The sequence below is a fragment of the Mus caroli genome, chromosome 9, assembly GCF_900094665.2.
Source record: "Mus caroli chromosome 9, CAROLI_EIJ_v1.1, whole genome shotgun sequence".
In the NCBI taxonomy this organism is placed as follows: Eukaryota; Metazoa; Chordata; class Mammalia; order Rodentia; family Muridae; genus Mus; species Mus caroli.
In genome coordinates this window covers 77,546,791-77,552,879 of record NC_034578.1, presented here as the reverse complement: position 1 = coordinate 77,552,879, position 6,089 = coordinate 77,546,791, and positions in this window count along the sequence as shown.

Below are 6,089 nucleotides of genomic sequence, written 5' to 3'. Positions count from 1 at the left end.
GCCCTAGCTACCCCGGTGCTTTTCTCCAGTTTCCAGAACTTTACTGGTGGTTCTGACAAAAGGCAGGGTAAAATGGGGAACAAAAGTTGTAAGTCTAAAAGTTTCCCAAGTCTGGTGATTTCTTATAGCTGATGAATATGCAATCCCTTTATGAGGGATGCAGAATGCCGAACCTCTTAGATACTCCTTTGTCAGAATTTCATGATCTAGTCAAGGATAAACCCGTGTCACTGGGGAGGGAGTAGACAGCCAGCCTTGATGCCCATAATTAACCCTAAGAGTGGGAAATGATTGAATGATCATTCTACTAACAGAAAAATAAAAGATGAGTCAGTGACAGACCAGACAAAGGAGTCTAACTCAGAGGGAAATTACTGCAATTTCCATTTTAATTGTGCTGCACTATTAGTTAGGAAAACTCTATAGATCCTTTACGAATATTAACTCAGATCTTCAGAGTTGTCAGCGAAATGCACTGACTTTATTTTTAATTCCTTATACTTTATTTTTAGTTCCTCATTGTTTCAGGATCCCCAAGGGTAAATGTAAAGAAAACGGCCTCTTCTATGCCTTGTACAGTGACCATAGAGAACCAAGGTTCCATCTTATGCTCCGTTCACATTTAAATGACAGCATGGTCAGTAACCTGTTCTGGTTGTGACATTTGTTTAAGTTTAATTGCTGCACAATTAGAAAGCTATCTTACTCTATTAAATACAAGCATTAATTTTAAAAAGAAATGAAATGTCTATATCTCATGTTCTTTAAATACCAGCTAGGAGAAATTCACACTAAAACTAAAAGAGATTCACATTTTTTAAATATAAAAATGTCCCTTTGAGGAGAGATAGTTAACCTTTCCTGAGATCTTGCAAAGTACTAAGCACTGCCTGACATACTGCATGGAAATCGCAACATTTCATTCTTGCTGTGTCCTACAAAGCTTTAAAATGGGAACGCAGATATATGGGCACTGCTAGAGATGTGAAGTGGAGTCCAAAGCAAACTCAACTTTATCTGTTCCTCACCTCCCTACCCATACTCTACCCACACAGGTGGGTATTCCCTACCCTATGAGTTCTGTGACCCTGACACCCTAGAAGAGAGTATAATATAAAGGGCATTTAAAACATTGCATCTTTGAGATAGTGTAGAGAAGAAAGTACATCCTAAAACTTTGTGTTTATTACACTCAACTAAACAGAAGTGTTTTGTACATCTTTCTGTCATACCTTATTTCTGTTATTCATAGGAAAACCCAAAGAAAACAAGAGGAATGTAGTAGATGTGTTTTTACAAACACAGTTGATTTAAAAAAAAAATGCTGCTGTGTGGATTGTAAAGTTTATGAAGACTAAAGGAAATACAGTTCCCTACTGGAGGCTAAGTCAGAAGCACTTTTCATAAGCAACAGGAATCACAGTGTGTTGCTTTAAGCAAAACAAGAAGTATGGAATAAGAACAAGAGCACATTGGACAGGCTGAATTTCAAAAGCCTAAAATCAGTGAAGCTCTAGTTACTGGTAGCCAGTGATAGACTATAGTGCATGAGTCTTCAGTGTTGCTAACCATTGGGAAAATTAAATTCAAAATCCCAAGGACAGATCATTTCACACCCTTGAGATGGCCATTGTCAAAAAGATTGGTAGTAATGAACATGACAAAGTGAAGGGGGAAGTTTATGAGGCCTCAACCCTATACAAAGAACCATAGGTAACTAAGGAGTGCTGAGTGTGGGAGGAATGCTCTTGCCCAGGAAAGACTACACCATTTGGTACCCAATACCTTTGGTCAACTCAGAAAACACAGATATGAGTAAGAATTTCAGGAAAGGTTAAATACACACACACACACACACACATAAACATATATGTATGTATGTATGTATATATATATACATGCATATATATGTATGTATATATACACACACACATATATATATATATACATGCATATATACATATATATGCATATATGTATGTATGTATACATATATATACATTTAGCAGCAGTTAATAAAAAAAGAGGTCATGAATCTAAAAAAAAAAAAAACAGAAAGACTACAGGATTGGGGGATGTTGGGTGGAGGAAAGAAAGAGCAGCAATGATGATAAGATAATTATATTAGAATTTCAAAAATTAAAAGGAAAAAAGAGCTTACTGTTGTTATTTGAAACCCTATGCCTTGCTTGTAGAAATGATAATGACAGGGCCACTGTGGAAAGCAAATCATTGCACTCACAAAACTCCAGACACAGAAATAGCATATAACTCAGCAATTCCACTTTTGGGTAGACTGAAAGACAGACAGCAGTGACTTAAGTAGGTGTTTGCTTACTGAAGTTCATAGGACCATTATTTATAGTAGCTAGACAATAGGAAGAAATGGGCAAAATGCAGTATGTATTTATATATACATACTGAACCTTTAAAAGTATTAAAATTCTGAGGCTGAAGATGACTAAGCAGTTAATAGATTTGGCTACCTGCCAAAAACTAGCCTTTGCTTGGAGAGAGGTTTCTGAGCAAGAGGTGTCTGGGAGCCTTTGAGACAACCCTCACGCATTTCCAAAATATCTCTGGATTCTTATCTCATGCAGATCAAAAGTCCAGTCTTTTATTTACATATTAATTTAGTCATTTCCCCAGGTTACCTTTCAATTATTCCATGAATCAGCATTCTACTTGAGTCCCTTGATTCTTAGAAATAGACAGTAAGCATATTTTCTTTAACATTGCAAAAGAATTAAAAGATATGTGTGCCTTTGTTAAGCACAGACAATAAGCTAGATGGAATCCCACACCGAGGTTACCTTTCCTAAGATGCCTGGGCCTGGATCTAAACTCCCTCTGTCTCAGGCTGACCAACTCAGAAATCTGCCTGCCTTTGTAATCATAAACAAAATCTGAGCTGGGTAGGATCTTGACCTGTGATAATCACTCCTTAAATCTCTTTACCTCCTTCCTTAGTATCTTTCTAACAAGTTGGCTCACAGTGCAGCTACCTCTGATCCTTTAGATCTGAAGAACTCCTTATACAATTCATATTGTATCCTTATATTTTGCATAATAGGAAAATTATATATTTTTTTAACTCTTGTTTTCAGAGTTCTTTCCTACAGCCTTAAGGACTGTCCTGAAGGTCACAGCTTTCTATGATTTTGATGCGACATTAGACACTCCCTCAATTCCTAGACTCAAGGTTTTTCTAATTGCCACGAACTCATTAACCTTGGCAGGGAAAACCCTCCCCCAATAACTGGCAGAAAGAGTAATTCCCGAAACGGAAACAGGAAGTAAAATTTGTATATTTTTATACAAATAAGACTTACACCCACAACAACCATTAACATTCATGGAGGCACATGTCCTGCTGGCTCTGTTCTTGAGGCAGAAACCATAACACATGGTTCTTGCCATGGTAAAGCCAGACTCAGCAGCTACCCTTCCTGTAGATCTCTGATCAATCCTCAGCCTGTACATGGCAGCTCATAACCATTTATAATTCCAGTTCTAGGGGTTCAGAACCCTCTTCTGGCATCTAGTAGGCAGAAGTATATCTCTATGGTCAGGCTCCTGGTTCTACACACTCTTTTCTTCCTAGTCTGTTACAGTGTTAGGCACCTCTGCCACATGTTTCTGCCATGGTGACCTATTCCACAATACTTCCTCTTATCACCATGATGGACTATGTTATCTAAAAGTGTAAACCAAACAAAACTGCCCTTAAGTTGTTTCTGTCACACATTAGGTCACGGTGATATAAAAAAAAATAACTAATGATCTTTCTCATAAGAATTTTAATAATAGAACATAACCATTGTGACAGAAAGAATTCAGTATTCACCCCCTCCAATACACAAACACACAGACAGAGAGAGAGAGAGAGAGAGAGAGAGAGAGAGAGAGAGAGAGAGAGAGAGAGAGAGAAATACAAGGTTAAGAAATGCATCCAGAATTTATGAGACAAAGAAAGATGGCTCATGGCCCTCCAGCATCAGACAACAGGAATTTTCATCTCATGGCCCTCAAGCATCAGACAACAGGAATTTTCATAGTTCTTCATGGTTCCATTTTAATTTGACTATATTAGTCTATATATCAGTGGCATTGAATTGTTAAAATTATGTCAACAATATCTAGGAATATCTTAGGTCAATGGATACTTTGGATGATAGTCTAAGAGTTGATTTAAAAGCTTTAAACATTAGTGCATTTTTCTAACATTTTCATGCTCAGTTCTCAAACATGTTAAGCAACAAGGATCTACTTTTTTGTGTGTTTCAGTACTCAATGAAAAAAAAATCCTCCAAAAGACAGAAGTGTTTTTTCTATTCCTGTCTCTCAGCCAACCTAACAGCCTCTAACCTACATGGATAGCTTTCAGAATGGCTATGAATGCCAAAATAGAAAATATGGAAACTAGACAAAAAAATGTTGAAATGAAGGAAAGATAATTAATAAGAAGAACCCTGCAGTTGAGATCACAATGTCAGTGTTTGTGCCCAGTGAACAGCAATCACATCAACTAGTTAGGCCAGGTCATGCTGACCCTGTAGTTCAGGGGCTTCTAAACCTCCTTCTACTCAGAATGAAACCACTTTCTAGGATGAGGCTAATCAATTAGGGGTATTTAGTTATGTCTCAGTTTTAGCTTCTAAATTTGAAGTTTCTAGAGAAAGTTGTCATGTTAGTTAAGAGAAAATGAACCTGGGAAAGGATAAAAGATGTATGAAACATTATTCCCTGTTACTTGAAACTATACACAAAATGGAAACTGAACATGAATGAAAATTCATGAAATTATATTGTGTCAGCCATGCAGTTAATAAATTATTTGACTCATTTTGGATATACTACTTTCTTTTTAGAACTAATAGGGTCTCTTACTCTTCAATTTAATGCTCCTAGGAAAATAAAATTATGAAAATCAAAATCTAACTATTCATTGTTGTATCATTGTACTAAAATTTCCACAAAATAATACTTTTCTAACAGTAAAGAATTCAGTGCCAGCAAGTTGGCTGAGTCGGGAAAGATACTTGGTACCATATTTGATAACCTAAGCTAGATCTCTATAACCCACAGGATAGGAGGAGAGAACAAACTCCCACAGCTGTTTTCTGATCTCACCACATGTGCCTTCAACACAATCATGCACACATTCACAAAACACAAATTGTTTTAATGCATCTTTAAAAGTAAAACAACATTTCCAGTGCTATCCCAAAAGTCCCCCATACCCCCACCACTACCCTACCTACCCACTCCCACTTCTTGGCCCTGGCGTTCCCCTATACTGAGGCATATAAAGTTTGCATGATCAATGGGCCTCTCTTTCAACTGATGGCCGACTAGGCCAGTTTCTGATACATATGCAACTAGAGACACGAGCTCTGGGGGGTACTGGTTAGTTCATATTGTTGTTCCACCTATAGGGTTGCAGATTCCTTTAGCTCCTTGGGTACTTTCTCTAGCTCCTCCGTTGGGGGCCGTGTGATCCATCCAATAGCTGAATGTTAGCATCCACTTCTGTGTTTGCTAGGCCCCAGCACAGTCTCACATGAGACAGCTATATCAGGGTCCTTTCAGCAAAATCTTGCTAGTGTATGCAATGGTGTCAGCGTTTGGAAGCTGATTATGGGATGGATATCCCTGTATGGCAGCCTCTAGATGGTCCATCCTTTCACCTCAACTCCAAACTCTGTCTCTGTAGCTCCTTCCATGGGAGCCTTGCTCCCAATTCCAAGAAAGGGCAAAGTATCCACACCTTGGTCTTTGTTCTTCTCGAGCTTCATGTGTTTTGCAAATTGTATCTTAAATCTTGAGTATTCTAAATTTCTGGGCTAATATCCACTTATCAGTGAGTACATATCATGTGAGTTCTTTTGTAATTGAGTTACCTCACTCAGGATGATGCCCTCCAGGTCCATCCATTTGCCTAGGAATTTCATAAATTCATTCTTTTTAATAGCTGAGTAGTACTTCATTTTCTGTACCACATTTTCTGTATCCATTCCTCTGTTGAGGGACATCTGGGTTCTTTCCAGCTTCTGGCTATTATAAATAAGGCTGCTATGAACATAGTG